Source organism: Triturus cristatus, chromosome 2_2 (assembly GCF_964204655.1).
Source record: "Triturus cristatus chromosome 2_2, aTriCri1.1, whole genome shotgun sequence".
In the NCBI taxonomy this organism is placed as follows: domain Eukaryota; kingdom Metazoa; phylum Chordata; class Amphibia; order Caudata; family Salamandridae; genus Triturus; species Triturus cristatus.
The window spans coordinates 1,218,088,264-1,218,104,991 of NC_140582.1; the positions used below are offsets into that span (position 1 = coordinate 1,218,088,264).

The 16,728-nt window shown below is 47.5% G+C and overlaps 1 long non-coding RNA gene across 1 annotated transcript; it reads left to right on the forward strand.

Moving 5' to 3' along the window:
- Nucleotides 1–982: 982 nt before the first annotated feature.
- Nucleotides 983–15,498, forward strand: LOC146863423 (uncharacterized). Its single transcript, XR_014978255.1, has 3 exons — nt 983–1,051; nt 9,565–9,780; nt 12,501–15,498. It is a non-coding gene; the product is annotated as an uncharacterized LOC146863423 (long non-coding RNA).
- Nucleotides 15,499–16,728: the final 1,230 nt, after the last annotated feature.

A 16,728-nucleotide genomic window follows, 5' to 3' on the forward strand; every position in this document is an offset into this window, starting at 1 on the left:
ACAATTTTCCATCTCCTTTATCCATAAATCAGTATGCTCTAGACCCTTAGCTATTTGAATTGCCTCCTCTAAAGTTGGGTCTTTAATAAGCAATTTCTCTCGCACTCTTTTATTATTAGTACACCTCATAATTTGGTCACATATGAGTGAATCCGCCAAACCCTCAAAGCGACAAGTCAATGAAAGACCACGTAACGCAGCAACATAAGTTGCAATATCTTCATCAATTTTTTGTTTACGACAAAAGAACTAATGTCTTTCCAATACAACATTGACTTTAGTAGTGAATCTCAAATCCAGCATTTGCATAGTCATTTCATACACATTGTTAGGTTGACCATCCCTCATTCCTAAGGAAATTTCAGGAAGATCCTTGTATAAGCGCCGCCCTTCAACCCCTAAGTGGTGAAGTAGAATCGCTTGCCTACGCACAGGACCATACTTATCTGCACCTGTGGCGAGAATGTAAGTTAAGAATAACTTCTTCCAATCTTTCCAGAGAACAGCAGATTTCACCTGGAGTCGGAAGAAAAGTAGGTGGTGCAGATAACCCTGCCATGTCAAATATTGATACATGTAATATAGTACAATTAAAAACAACTGAATAGTCCCACCTGTAAAATATAAATGTTATATGAAATAACAAACTAAGATAACAAATCAAAATAAGAACCATAAAATAACAAACCAAGTTATTCTTTGAGACTTGCTTGAAGAGATGTTTAATCCAGTTCTTATTAAAATCATTGTTAATTTAATACGTTGCTATAATAGTTCAGTCCCGTGTTGTCAATGCGATGTGTTGTTTGAAAATAAAACTTAATTATTTTGAATTGCTTACGGCTCCGTTGAATGAAAGAAGAACGACGTGCCTCAATGTCAAATTAGGGAAATCTTCCCAAGGTTTCAAAATGGCCGCCAGAATGTGAAGTTTACGTCGATTTTCTCAGGGAAATTGACCCTGAAAAACGTGCACAGAGACATGATGAGCAAACAACAGCAGTGGGAGCGTAGGCGAGGAATGTGAAGGCACCACGAGTCAAGAACAGCAGTAAGCGTTTTTTGAAACTGTTTACCTTCAATTAGTGCGTTTCAACTGTGTCTGTCGCAGCAGTGGACTCGAGAGTTGAAGCTGTTTACTTTCAATTAGACCGTTGACAGACTGTTAACTCCGTCTGTCACAGTAATGAATCCTTATAATCCTCAAAGCAAACAGCCAGGCACATGCAAGGTCACTCAGCAAACAGAACAACGGGTGAACGTTGATAAAGAATGACTCATGTAAGGCAAGTTAGCGTAGTATGCACTGTGAGAGTGCCATGTCTTAGATACAGTCTCAAAAATAGAACTGCTGCATCGCTAAAGTTTTCGGGAAATTTCCAATCTGCAATCTCCACACTGTAGTGCTTAAAGTGGCACAGAGTTCAATATTCCACAGTAATCACAACTCCAATAAGGCACAGCACACGCTATGAAGCCGGTCCAGAAAGAGTTATTCAAATTGTTGTTCCATTAAAATTGTAGAGGTGACAACAAGTAGGCAGTAGAGGAAGGTAAAGTACTCACATTGAAGTAATTGTATTGGTTCCTTAGTAGTATATTTATGCAGGGGTGGAGGTACAGATTATATGCCCCCTGCTCAGATTAACTAATCACCAATGTAAAAATCCACTTTCCACGCAATTGGTGAAGACAGGGTATCTTTATTGAAGAGCAACAGCAGGTACCTCCAGCTCTGCTTCACAGCTCATAGGAAATCCAGTAACTAACAAAGCATAACATTCTAACCTAGCAACATGCTGAGAGTTCCATGACATGAAGATAACTCCACAGTCTGCATGTTTTATGAGGGTGTTATGGATTTTAAGTGCCCCCAAGGTGTGGGATTCCGTGATACTGTGAGTATCCTGGAGTTGTAGATGTCTGCAGGTTGTGACTGTTTTGATGTTGTGACTTTCTTGGCTCTGTAAGAGTCTGCATGTTTTAAGAGGGTGTCATAGTCTTGTAAGTGTCCGCATGGCTTAAGTGGGTGTCATGGTCTTGTAAATGCCTGCAGGGTGTAGTGATGCTGTGATACTTTGAGTCCTGAGATAGCCTTGCTGTAGTAGGTTTCTGCTGCGACCCTTGACCTTGCCAGGTAGGTCACTCCCCCCGCTGCAGCTCCACCTACGCTCTCTGAGTGTCTCCGTGCCCTTTTGCTCCTCTGTGCCCTGCTGCCCACTTGCCTTCTGTGCCTCGTTCTTGTGTGCCTTTTTGCTCCTCTGTGCCCCGCTGCCCACTTGCCTTCTGTGCCCCGTTCTTGTGTGCCTTTTTGCTCCTCTGTGCCCCGCTGCCCACTTGCCTTCTGTGCCCCGTTCTTGTGTGTCTTTTTGCTCCTCTGTGCCCCGCTGCCCACTTGCCTTCTGTGCCCCGTTCTTGTGTGCCCCTTTGCGCCTCTGTGCCCTGCTGCCCACTTGCCTTCTGTGCCCCATTCTTGTGTGCCTTTTTGCTCCTCTGTGCCCCGCTGCCCACTTGCCTTCTGTGCCCCGTCCTTGTGTGCCCCTTTGCTCCTCTGTGCCCCGCTGCCCACTTTGCCTTCTGTGCCCTCTGTTGTGCCTGCTCGCGCCGCTCCCGTTCCCGCCGCTGCATCCCTTGCAGCCCCGCACCCCCACGCCCATTCGCTGCCCCCTGCCACCTAGCTGCTCCTCCCTCCCAACTCCCCTTAAAATGGCGGCCGCGCCTCTGGCACGCCTAAGGCAAGCCCGTCTGCGCCTGTCCACGCCTGGACCGCGCCCAGTGCCAGAACCCCTGGCCCCCACACCAGCTGTGAAGACCGCCTCCGATACGACGCCAGTACCCTCATCGCTCTCAACCCAGGATGAACCCCCACCTGCTGCAGGGCCACCCCGAAGCGCACCCACGGTCACTTCGCCTGCCAGAACTGCAGCTTCTCCTGCATCGAAGACCAAGATACACCGGCCACGACAAAACACAACCAGCTCCGATGCATCCTGATCAACACCCGCTCCGCACGCAAACACGCCGTCGAGCTCTGTGACCTACTCGACACCGCATCTCCAGTCGTCACCTTCCTGACCGAGACCTGGATGAATGAAGCCTCCTCTCCAGACATCGCCATAGCCATCCATGACGGATACAAGATCGCCCGCAGAGACCGCACCAACGGAGTCGGAGGAGGAATCGCCATCGTCCACAAGAAGACCATCAGGGTCTCAACAAACACCGATGACACTCTCAGCACCGCTGAACACATGCACTTCCAGATCCACACGGACCCCAAGACCACCCTAAGATGCACCCTCGTCTACAGACCACCCGGACCCTGACCACAATTCTGCGACGCCATCGCCGACTTCATCAGCACGCACGCACTGACCTCCACCGACTACATCCTCCTCAGAGACCTGAACTTCCATCTGGAGAACAACAATGACAGCAACTCCTCCACCCTGATAGACAACCTCGCCAACCTCGGACTGGAACAGCTCGTCACGTCGCCGACCCACATCGCTGGACACACGCTCGACGCCATCTTCTCCTCAAGCCCACATGTCTCCTTCAGCCACGTTTCCGAACCCACCTGAACCAACCACCACTGCATCCACTTCACCTTCCGGAAACCCGTCGCACATCACCGCACCCTACAGATCCCCCGTCGCTGCTGGGGCAAAATCACCGAAGTACAACTACAGACAAACCTCGCACTCAACCCACCGACCAACCCCTCCAACCCCGACGATGGTGCGCGCACCCTCAGACGATGGATGGACGACTGCGCCAACACCTTAGCCCCGCTGACAAAACAGACCTTCAAAGACACCAGCAAGAGAGCCAACTGGTTCACCCCGAACTCCTAGCATCAAAGCGCACCTGCCGGAAGTTGGAGAACATATGGCACAGCGAGAAGTCGCCGGGCAGCCGTGCAGCCCACAAAGACGCCATCCGCAACCACCACCACCTCATCAGGACCGCCAAGAGGACCTCCTTCAAAGACCGCCTCGACAACAACGCACACAACAGCAAGGAGCTCTTCAACGTCGTGAAGGAACTCTCCAACCCCAGCTCCAACGCCAACGACATCCTGCCGTTGCAAGCCCTGTGCGACTCCCTTGCCACCTTCTTCTACCGCAAGATCGCCGACATCCACGAGAGCTTCAACCCCCGGACGACCCTAACAGGCCCCAACACGCCGGAACCACCACACCCCACCGACTACGACTCCCTGACAACCTGGACCAACGTGAGCATCGAAGACACAATCAAGACCATGGGCACAATCCACTCCGGCTCACCGTCTGACCCTTTTCCACACCACATCTTCAACAAAGCCGGCAGCTCCAACGCACCCCACCTACGCAACATCATCAACCTCTCCTTCGAGACCACGACCTTCACTGAAAGCTGGAAACACGCCGAGATCAACGCCCTACTGAAGAAACCCAAGGCGGACCCGAGCGAACTGAAAAACATCCGGCCCATTTCCCTGCTTCCATTCCCAGCTAAGGTCATCGAGAAGATAGTCAACATCCAGCTCACCCGCTACTTCGAAGACAACAGCATCCTGGACCCCTCCCAGTCAGGATTCCGCAGCAACCACAGCACCGAGACCGCCCTCATCGCCGCCACAGACGACATCAGGATCCTACTGGACAACGGCGAGACGGCGGCCCTCATCCTTCTGGACCTCTCCGCCGCCTTCGACACCGTCTGCCACCGCGCACTACGCACACGACTCCACGGCGCAGGGATCCAAGACAAGGCCCTGGACCTCTTCCTTCCTCTCCGGCACAGTCCGCCGCCCCCTGTTCTGATCCGAAGCCTCCGAGATCATCTGCCGCGTCCCACAGGGATCCTCCCTCAGCCCGACGCAGTTCAACATCTACATGGCGCCTCTCGCACGCATCGCCCGACATCACGAGCTCAACATAATCTCCTACGCCGACAACACGCAACTGATCCTCTCCCTCACCAAGGACCACCTCACCGCCAAATCCTAACTCCACCAGGGAATAAAGGCCATCGCTGACTGGATGGAGGATAACCGCCTTAAGCTGAACACAGACAAGACGGAGATCCTCATCCTCGGGCCCAACCCCTCAGCATGGGACGACTCCTGGTGGCCCGCATCGCTGGGGACACCCCCCGCACCCACCAACCACGCACGCAACCTGGGAGTCATCCTCGACTCGAAACTCACCATGACCAAACAAGTCAACGCTGTCTCCTCCACCTGCTTCAACACCCTCCGTATGCTCCGCAAGATCTACAGATGGATCCCAACAGACACAAGGAAAACAGTCAACCAGGCCCTAGTCAGCAGCAGACTCCACTACGCAAACGCCCTCTACGCCGGAGCCCCGACCAAGCTCATCAACAGACTGCAAAGAATCCAGAATGCCTCTGCACGCCTGATCCTCGACATCCCGCGCCGCGACCACATCACCCCCCACCTGAGGAACATGCACTGGCTCCCTGTCGACAAAAGAATCTCCTTCAAGCTCCTGATCCACGCACACAAGGCACTCCACAAGACCGGCCCAGCCTATCTCAACAGTCGACTCTCCTTCTACGTACCCAACAGGAAACTCCGCTCTGCAGACCTCTCCCACGCTTCTGTAGAACCACAGCCGGAGGCAAATCCTTTTCCCACCGCGCCACCAAGACCTAGAACACCCTCCCCCTCATCCTACGACAAACCAAAGACCTTCTAACCTTCAGGAGAGAACTCAAGACATAGCTGTTCGACCAGTAGCAACAGCACCACCTTCTCCCCACCCTCAGCGACTTGAAACCCTTGCGGGTATGTAGTGTGCTTTACAAATTGTTTGATTGATTGATTGATTGCTGGATGTGACTGCTGTGATGTGTTGGAATAAAAATGTTTTAGCTGTGTTGTTCATTAATTGTATGTCTTAAGTTAGCATTCGCGGCAACATTTTATATTCAGCCGCCATTTTGTGCCATTATCAAAACTAACTTCTTTCTCTCTGCCCCAGCTGAAAGTAGCTGCAATAATTTTAGTTTCTCCAAGGTTGGGCCTCGCTGTACAAATGAATGCCTCATCTTATTAACGCATACCTTTCCCACTAGATAGGCCTGATCCCACCCTTAGGGCGGCAGGCTCAGGCAGAATGACATTGGCACTGAGATAGCATGTGCCGTCTCAGGATTAAAACTCATCCTTCTGTATCCCCTTTGTTCAACTGCTACCAACTGGAAATTTGCAGTCAGGGTGTGTCTTTGCTGGTTCTGAATTGTACATAATGTATCACCATGCTTGCTGAAGTCAGTCCCTCTGCAGCAATCCTAGGAGGCTGGTCAGACCGGACTCCGCTTGAGTGAACCAGAATAAAATATACTTGGTTTGTATTCTCTACTGTTTGACCGACTCTTCATTTGTATGGAAGCCTGAGAGATGGTCGCGAATAACCCAGGTGGCCCTAGTTGGGTCACTTCCATCAGTTGGCGCATGAACAGGGACCCCATCGGGTGACCCATCCTCGCCCCCGGACGGGTGAGGAGGTCGGGGCCATCGTTCAGTCAGACGGATGGACCAGGGATCCCTGCACGACAGATTTCCTGAACTTGTAGCTGCCCCGTCTGTCTGACCAGTCGGTGCCTCGCCCAGTGGTCATCCCGACTGGGGTCCTGAATGGTGAAACCCTTGGATCTGACCGTTTGGTCCGAAGAGTCAGCAGTGGAGAATAAAATCGTTTGACTTGGTTGCACCAGCTGAGTTTGTTTTCGTTCTTTGTGAATATTTTGATTTTTCTTTGGTACGGTCTGAGGACCGATTTTGGTTTGCATTGGGTATGGTCTGAGGATCAGTTTGGATACAAAGTGTTTGTGAACACTTTGCCCGGCAACATACATTTTGCTTGCTTTTGAAAATGCCGGTGTTTAGTCGTTTTTCGGTTTCTTGTTGTCGTTGTTGTTCTGCTGATGCCCGACTGGAAGAAAGTCAGCCAGCGACTCTGGAATTTTGATCTGTATGAGAAGCATGACCTTGGCCCTATTATGTTTAATATGTTATGGCACAAATATACAAGGGACAATGCCGAGCTGCAGTGGCTGCTGACGGGCACTTTTGATGAAGAGAAAATTGCCTTTTTACGGGAGAAATTATTTACAAAATGGAGTAGGCAGTCTATGTTTGAATCCCTCAGGACATGAAAAAAGAGGCTAAACAGAGGTGAATGAAAGCAGAGAAAGAGGCCTGGAAGGGGAGAATGCAAACATTGACTCAGTAAGCTGTAGCTCATGATCGAGAAAAGCAAGGGATTGAACGTGCAGTTAGGAGATTGCGACTGCAAATTGATAAATCCTGTGTGGCCCAAGAAGAAAATGATTTGTTTGTGGAGCAATTGTTAGATACCCGCCACCATATGCCCCGCAGAGGATATATCCCCCTCTTCCCTCCCAGGCCCAGCTGCCTGGTTCTTCTGTCTCTGCTGTTTCTGCCTCTGTTATTGTCGATCAGACTGCCTTGGCTACAGCACCTCCTGTCCTTTCTTTGCCTTTGCAGTCTGTGGCGACTGTGACTGTTTGTGCTCCTGCTACACCTATTGCTTCGGTTTCTCTCTCTCCGGCTCTTACACCCACGACGCAGCCGACAACGACGTTAGTGCCCGCTTCCTCTGTTGTTGCTCCCACTGTGTTCCTTCATTCCCCGACATCAGTGAGTAGTGGGACACTGGTATGCGGCCCTGAGGATGGAGATTGAACGACATTTAAGAAACGTATGGGACGGACGTTGGTTCAAACTGATGTGGGAGATGCAGAGAAAGAGGTGATGGCTAATCAGGCCATGCAGTGGGCTCGTAACCCCATTTATGGTGTGAAAGATGTGTGGAGTGTCATGAACGATTATGAGCCTTTTGTACAACAACATGCCCTTAAGCATATGTCGGCTACTTTGATCGGTCTGTGGGAGCAGCATTTCAAGTGTACAGCGCCACAGATCATGTACGATATTAGGGACCATGTGTATGTTACTGATATGGAGCCTGCTCGTGTTTTTGCTAATGTTGCGACGTTGGTTGCTTACCGGAAGAGACTGCTCGAGAAGAGCCCCACCCCGGTAACCCAGTTTCCGATGCGAGAGGTTCATCCCATCTATCATCCAGAGATACCGGAGGTAAGGGATCAACAAGATCATGTTACTAGGCCGAGGGTAGGGGCCCGTTTCCAAGAATAGTGGGTTTATACCCCATGGAAAAGGAGCAAAGTTTTGTCCCTTAAGACTCAGTTACCTGACCCTGGGAAAAATCCCACCACTTATTATAAAGAGCTGACTGAAGCTGCCTCTTTGACAGTGATGGCGTTTGCTGATATTGAAATGTTCTTTGGTTTATTAGTTCCGGTTGATATTTGGAGACAAGTACATACGCAGGACCATGTTGAGGAATTGGGTGGTACCTGGGATCAAATTAAAGCCTGGGATCAGGAATGGAAGCCAGGTGATAAGCCTAGGGCCGAGATACTTGCTTTGCCTGGCCGCATTATCACGTATATGCATTGTATCATCCCTCCCAGGATAGTTGATTGAGACAAACTATCGGCTTGCCGCCAGAGAAGCATGAGAGTGTGTCAGACTTTTTCACTCAGTTTGAGGGGGTGTTCTTAGACTATAGTGTGCAGGATATGGCAGTCGAAGATGGTTTGCAGCTGTTTGTTAATAGCTTCATTTCCAATTTGCTTCCTGAGATTTTGACTCAATTGCAGGCGTCTGAGGGCACCTGGTCCACTTCCTCCCCTTCCGTTATTTTGAATATGGCTCTGTATTATGAGCACATGGAAAATGAGGAGAAGTAGAAGATGGAAAAAAAGCACAAAGATTTGAAGAAAAAGTTGTTGTTATAGCAGGCTTCTAGAGGGAATGGTAGAGGACGAGGTGGTATGTCCCAGCAGCTTCCACGCACTAGCTGACCCATTAATACTGCACCATTGGAAGCGAATCAGTGTGCATACTGTAAAGAGGAGGGACACTGGTGGGGTGAGTGTCCGGTGCTTCTCCAGAAGGTGGCGGTCCCAAGAAGGCAAGGGTCACGGGGACGGGGTCGTGAAGATGTTGGCCAGGACAGGGCTCAGAACGCTGTAGCATCTCAGGGTCATACTGATTAGAACTTTAGAACTACTTTGGCGACCCTCGGGGCAAAGAATATTATCATTATGACTATGATACGGATGAGATGACCACAATGTCTTACAGCTAGGACAGCCAGGGGCAGGGTGAGGGACCAGTTTTAATACCTGTAGACCAACAAGGTCCATACATTACTGTGGATGTGCATGGTTCAACTAAGGAGTAATTGGTGGATACCGGTGCAACAAATAGCTCTATTGCTCGTTCCTTTGTCCCTGGGGTGGCTCTGTCTAGCCATAATAATGTTTTGGTGGGATTTTCTGGTGTACCAATTGTGAGCCCCTTTTCAAAGCCTTTTGCATTGACTATTGGGCCTTTCACTGTGGATTCGCTATTTTTGTTGACATCTAATTGTGGAGAAAATGTAATGGGTTTGGAGTTGTTGAAATAATTGCATGTTACGATTTATTAATCCCCAGCAGGTGTCTATATGATGACAGGTCCTAGTGTGGTATGCGCTAAGCAGTGTCTGTCCAAAGATGCGCCGCTCCCTGCCGAATTTAACGATGTGCCAACCATACTGTGGGCAACGTGCTACACAGATGTGGATTTGTTTCAGATATCGCCTGTTTCGCTTCGTGCCCAGGAAGGTGCTATTTTACCCCGTATTCCTCAGTATAAGATACCACAGACAGGTGAGTGAACTTTGGTAAAAATTGTATAGGATTTGATTGAGAAAGGAGTGGTTGAGGAGATGAATGTTAATGTTTTTAATAGCCCTATTCTTCCTATCCTCAAAAGGACACCTTCGGGTTCCTCTGATTATCATTCAGATGTTTATCGTTTTGTGATTGACTTGTGTGAAGTTAACAAAATAGTGATTCCCTAGTTTCCAGTGCTCCCTGACATTACAACACTCTTGACAATGATTCCTTTTCCTGCTAAATTCTTTTATGTCATAGACTTGAAAAATGCCTTCTCCAGCATCCTCATTTATCCTGACAGCAGGTATCTGTTCCGGTTCACCCTAGCTGGTAGAAATTTTAGATTCTATTGCGCTCTCCAAGGCTATACAGAGAGTCAGAGTATTTATAGTCAGGCATTGAAAGGTAAGCTGGATTACTTGTCACTCCCTACAGGTAATGTTTTGCTCCAATATGTCGACGACCTGCTCATCACCTCAGACACAGAACAAGGTTGCAAGATAGTATGGTTAAATTGTTACTCCATTTAGCTGACCAAGTTCATAAGGTATCTCTTTTCAAATTTCAGTATTGTCGACAGGAGATCACCTATTTAGGTCACCTACTGTCATAGGAGGGTAGGAGATTAACACCTGAATGCATCAGTACCATTGTTAAAATGCCTGTCCCGCAAACTCAAAAAGATGTGCGTGCTTTCAAAGGTATCACTTCCTATTGCAGGAAGTGGATACCTGGCTACTCGTTGCTTATTAAGCCCATGCTTGCGCTATCACTAAAAGATGTGCATGAACCTCTGCCTTGGACGCCAGAGTGTCAGCAGTCTTTTGAGCAATTGAAAACTGCGCTTTGCTTGGCTCCAGTAGTTGGTACCACAAATTATGCCAAATGCTTTTTGTTGTACGTCCATGAGCTGGGTGGTTGTGCGCTTTTTGTTTTAACACAAAAGTTCAGGGGTAAGCAACGACCTTGTGCTTATTTCTCTGCTGTACTTGACCCTGTCACCTGAGCCTTCCGAGCTGTCTAAGAGTGGTCGTGGCTGTGGCCATCTCAATAAGACAATTGGCGGGACTCGTACTCGATACTCACCCCACAGTTATGGTACCCCATGCTGTGGATACACTTTTGAATAAGACAAGGACACAGCACCTCACCAGTGCCCATCTGACAGGCTAAGAGCATCAAACGCTGTGCCAATCTGCATCCAGCAACCTTACTACCCCTCCCTTCTGAGAATGAGGAGATTGACATACATGATTGTATCTTCCGAACGGAAGAAGAGACGAAAGGACGGGTAGACCTGACTAATGTTTCCTTATATGACCCCCAAGGGGATCTATATGTCAATGGCTCTTGTTTCTAATTACCAGATGGCACCACCACTGCAGCATACACAATTACTACACTGCAAACGGTACTTGAAACATCACGATTTCCTTATCAGTCCGCCCAGGCAGCTGAGTTAATCGTCCTTATTTGTGCTTGTGAATTGAGCAAGGGACTGGTTGTTAATATTTATACTGACAGCAAGTAAGCCTTCGGGGAGGCCATAATTGGGCGGCTCTGGGCAGAGAGAGGGTTCCTTACTGCCCATGGAACACGCATTCAGCATGGTCCTCTTATATATAGGCTTCTGTCCGCTTTGACACTTCCTTGGAAATTGGCCATAATGAAGTTCAGCACTCCTAGAAAGATTACTGACAATGTGGGCAAAGGGAACGCATTTGCAGATCAGACAGCTAAGGAGACAGCCCAAACTAAAATGAAAAGAATGTTTGTAGCAGGTCCCGCAATGTGGGTCCCCGAGGTCACTATGTTTGAGGACACACTAGAAAATGTGAAGGAGATACAGAGTGAGGCCATGATGGAGGAGTTAGCAGTATGGCAAGAAAGTACAGTAAAATTGAATGATGAGGGATGTTGGCTTGACAAGTCAGGGAAACAGAGATGGATGTTGCCAGATGCATATGTTCTTCCTGTTGTGAAAATGGCCCACGGCCCAGCCCATATCAGTGCTAAGGGTATTTCCAAGCTGTTAAACCCCGTATGGCAAAATGACAACATCTCCAAGACAGGTACACATTTAGTGAAATATTGCATGGTGTGCATGATGCACAATCATGGCAAAGGTATTCCTACTCCACCCGGTAATTTTGCACCACCCACTTTCCCATTGAGGTCCTTCTAATGAAATTTATTGAAATGGACAGGGCCAATAATTTGAAATATGTGTTGGTGGTTGTGGGTTTAGTAAATGGGTCGAGGCTTACCCCACTAAAGAAAATACAGCCATTGCGACTGCTAAGATACTCCTGGAGTTCTTTCCTCGTTTTGGCTTGCCCCGTTTGATCTGGAGTGACAACGGAAGTCATTTCAATGCCAAGCTTATCCAATTAGTTTGTGAACGACTACCCATCAGACAGAAGTTTCATGCTGCAAATCACCCCCAGTCAGCAGGTACTCTCAAGCCGAAGTTGGCTAAGATTCAAAAGATCACAGGGTTGCAGGGGCCAGATGCTTTACCATAAGCCCTTTTGTCCACAAGAACGACAGCACATTCTAGGACAGTATTGTCACCCTACGAGGTCGTGTTCCGACGCCCTTCAAATGCCTGGGGCATCCCGAGCCTGCGTAGGTATTTAGAGATTGAGTATCTTTTATTGACAGATTACCTGTACCAGTTAACTGAAAATGTGCATTCTTTTCACCAACAGATAAAGGAATCGCTTACGCCTGTACCGGAGGGGCATGGGTGCTTCTGTGACACTTTCAGCGGAAGAAGTGCTTGGAGCCCCGTTGGAAGGGGCCCGAGCAAGTGCTCCTCACTACCAGGACTGCAGTGAAAGTTGCTGACCGAAAGAATTGGATACATTCCAGTCACAGCCGCCGAGTACCCTTACTCTTACCCTATGACCAATGGGTGAGGGATAGTATTGGGGAAGCTGAGGGAGAAAAGATACCTCAGTTTGTCCCCTTCAGTGACGCTCAGCTTATATGAACCCAAACATATGCTGAGAACCACGACGCACTAAATGCAGAGGTCCCCCCTGAAATCAGAGCCATTAAAGAGCCCCTCTTCGTTGATCCCTCTGTTCTTGGCATCACCAGGTACAATGTGCGTCCATGGGTGAAGGACACTACACCAAGGGAGAAGTCAGACTAGTCAGGGATGGACTGTTCAAGTCAGGGTGTACTTTGCTGTAGTACGAACGGTGTTAGCTTAGAGTGAGGCGAGATTGGTGCACTGTTCTGACATTGGACAGGATAAATCGAATGTGCTCCCGCTGGGGGGGGGGGTTACATTAACCAGGACGACATGGGATTCCTCGAGAGCGAGGACTGAGCAGCTCCACCGCCAGTGCTCAAGAGCGCCAACGTTGATGAACAATAGTCTACCAGTGAGGCTCTGACGGACACTGGGAACACTTGCCATTGCCATCCGTTTTATTGCATTTCTTTTTCCTTCTTTCATAATGTATCCATTTGGTCAGCCTATTGAGGAGGAAGAACAGCCATTTGCATCACTTCGACTAGCGCATGACTGATCCACAAAGAGTAAAATAGTCTTCGGACTGTTAGTTGCGATTGCATTGATAACAGTACTTGGAATAGCGTGGTTCCTGTAGGAGAAACACCCTGTACATTCCTTGATTGGTGCAACACCCACTTCCCCTGAGCATATGTTTGTTTCTTTGGCCCCTCACAAAGGGGAACACAGAAAGACTTACACAGAAAATGTGTTCATGCAAATGTTACATCAAGTTCATGATGTGTCCAACACAACAAATTGTTGGGTTTGTGGATTGCTTCCCTCAGTTACTCATAAGAGCAATAACTTGTTGTCTCTGCCATTGTCATATATTGGGAGTTGTGAAGGGTGGTTTCAATTGTTCGTCATGGTGCACTATCATTTCCAATCATCTACACAGTTTATGACATCTGTTGATTCTCGCCTGTGGTACAGTATATAACGTTTCATCACAGGTTTACTCCCCTGGGTCGAGAAGAAAATGGGACGTCTGGTACCCTATCCCCAACATCTTGTATGAGCATATATGATAAAATACAGAACAAAACATGGCTTAGGATGGAAATTGCAGATTTTCCAAGTTTCAACACATCCCAGTACTTCCAATCTTTCCAAGATCGTAATGTTACCAAGGACAAACCCATGCCAGTGTCCATAGTTAACACTACATCTAGTGTCTATGGCCAGGGGACCAGGGAGGTAAAGGTGGGGGGGGGGGGGAGTAAATTCAATTTTACTTATGAACTGACAACGCTTAATAGTCCGCCCTTGGTCCTACATCAGAATGTCTATTTTGTCTGTGGATCCCAAGCTTATTTCTGGCTTCCGAGGGGATGGTCTGGCAGATGTTATCTTTCTTTCCTTCTTCTTCTCCCTGTGTATATTGCCCTATCCAATTACCATAAAGATCATCGGTTGCAACGTAGGAGCATACACTTGCCCCGGAGGATTGTAGACACTGAGGACATAGATCAGACAGCTAATGCTTGGCAACAGTTTGATGATGCTGCAGGGGTCCTCTACCCTTCTGGGGCCCCATGGCTAATAGTGTCCAGCTTCGACAGCTCACGCGAGTTGTGGAAGGGGTTATTATTACAACAGCTGGGATATTGACAAACATTACTGCTGAGCTCCTGGCTACGAGGCTCGTCACATTACAAAACAGGATGGTGTTAGACGCCATCCTTGCCGATCGGGGAGGGGCCTGTCGCGTTATTGGCAGTAGCTGTTGTGTTTACATACCAGACAATGCTCCCAGTGTGTATAAGGCTATACAAACATTGCACAGACTATCATCAGACCTACATCAAGAGACTGGTACTTGGACAGTATCAGGGTGGTTCTGGAATATGCTAACAATTTGGGGTTGGAAGATCCTTATCTTTTTGGTTGCAGTTGCTGGTATTATCTTTACATGTTGCCTTGGCATACACTGCCTCCCGGCTGGTTGCGCTTATTGTGTAAGTGCTTTGACATCTAAGCCAAAGATAACAGTCCATGACACTAATGCTGCGATTCATGTTGCAGAAAAATATTAACAACATTATGCTGATTGATGAGGGTATCTTTGAATATTGACTATGCACACATCAACTTGTAGTGGTAGCTCTTATTCCTGCAATATGTTATCTGTTTCTAGGCAGTAATATAAAGGTTTAGCGAATGCTAAGAGGAGGGCCTGTTCGAATAAAAATGTTTTAGCTCTGTTGTTCATGCATTGTCTGTCTTAAGTTAGCATTTGCGATACCGTTTTATATTCAGCCACCATTTTGTGCCATGATCGAAACTAACTTCTGTCTCTCTGCCACAGCTGAAAGCAGCTGCAATAGTTTTTGTTTCTCAAAGGTTGGGCCTCACTGTACTAATGAATGCCCCATCTTATTAACACATACCTTTCCTGCTAGATAGGCCTGATCCCACCTTTAGAGGGGCAGGCGTAGGCAAAATGACATTGGCACTGAGATAGCATGTGCCCGGTCTCAGGATCGAAACTCATCCTTCTGTATCTCCTTTGTTCAACTGCTACCAACTGAAAATTTGCAGTCAGGGTGTGTCTTTGCTGGTTCTGAATTGTACATAATGTATCACCATGCTTGCTGAAGTCAGTCCCTCTGCAGCAATCCTAGGAGGCTGGTCAGACCTGACTCCGCTCGAGTGTACCTAAATAAAATATACTTGGTTTGTATTCTCTACTGTCCTTCAGATGCAGTGAACATTGCAAGTGATCTCCATGTCAAATGTGTTGTGAGTAGCCTCCAATTGTAGGTGTCTTCAGTTTGTGAGCGTTGTGATGACGGGACACAACAAGTGATTTCTCACTGTAGGTGTGTGCAGGCTATGAGTACTCAGAAGCTGTACAAAGTTTAAAGCTTTGAGTCTCCTGGTGTGGTATCAGTCTCCTGTGAATGTTGCTTGTGATTCTGTGTTTGTTTCCTGGTGGTTAAAGGCTCCCGATATTTGATTAGAAGTGTCTTGATGTTATATCTGTTAGAATATTTTTAGTGTTGTCAGTTTTTGGTTTATGTATCATGTGTTCTGTTGTTTTAGCCCAAGCTTCTCCAGCGAGTTGTTTGTGAGCTACAAGTAGTTCTGCAGCTACCTGTAAGTAGCTCTCTTATTAGCAGCCCGTCTTTCTAAATTAGAGGATTTTGATGGGTTAAATGACTGAAATAAGTGTGGCTGAGATGCAAATATGTGTCTTTTTAGAAATAATAAGCTGCTGATTGGAGGAAAAATGACTGAATTTTCAAAATATATTTACAGCTAATATTTGAGTGATACATCATGTGATGAGACTTACTACTAATATTATGAACTTTTTTTTTTTTTACATTACTGCTGGGAACCGTGCCTGATGCACTGAGGTGATCACTGCAGGTAATCGTGCATATGATGCCCACTAATGTAACCTTGTCTGATGTGGTTATTATAACAAATGTACTATTTGTGACTCAGGATGATTTTCATTAAACATAAGTAACTTTTATTACAGAAAATGTTGGAGACTCCTGTTTTAACCATTTGATAACATAGCCTAGTGGGCTAATGCAATCACTGAGGATCTCGTGCTGTAAAATGAACTACACTTTTTATAGTCATTTTCAAACAACATATAAGTAGTTCAATTTCATTGATAGCCATATTGGTTATCTTATGTTATCTGTTACGTTGATAAGTAGTATGATCCCGTACAATGAAATTGATCAACTTTATGCAGTCATCATACAAAAGTCCAACAGTATTTCAGGTGATGTAGAGACACGTGTAGTCTGTTTGGCTCACCTAACTCCGAAATCGTATCCCTCTCCCCTCTGCTTCCTTTTTCCTCCCGCTCCTCGCAGCTGCAAAGTGTTTAGTCTCAGGAGGGCACCCCCACTCTTTAAGCAGTCGCACTGCTGGATCCTGGTCCTACT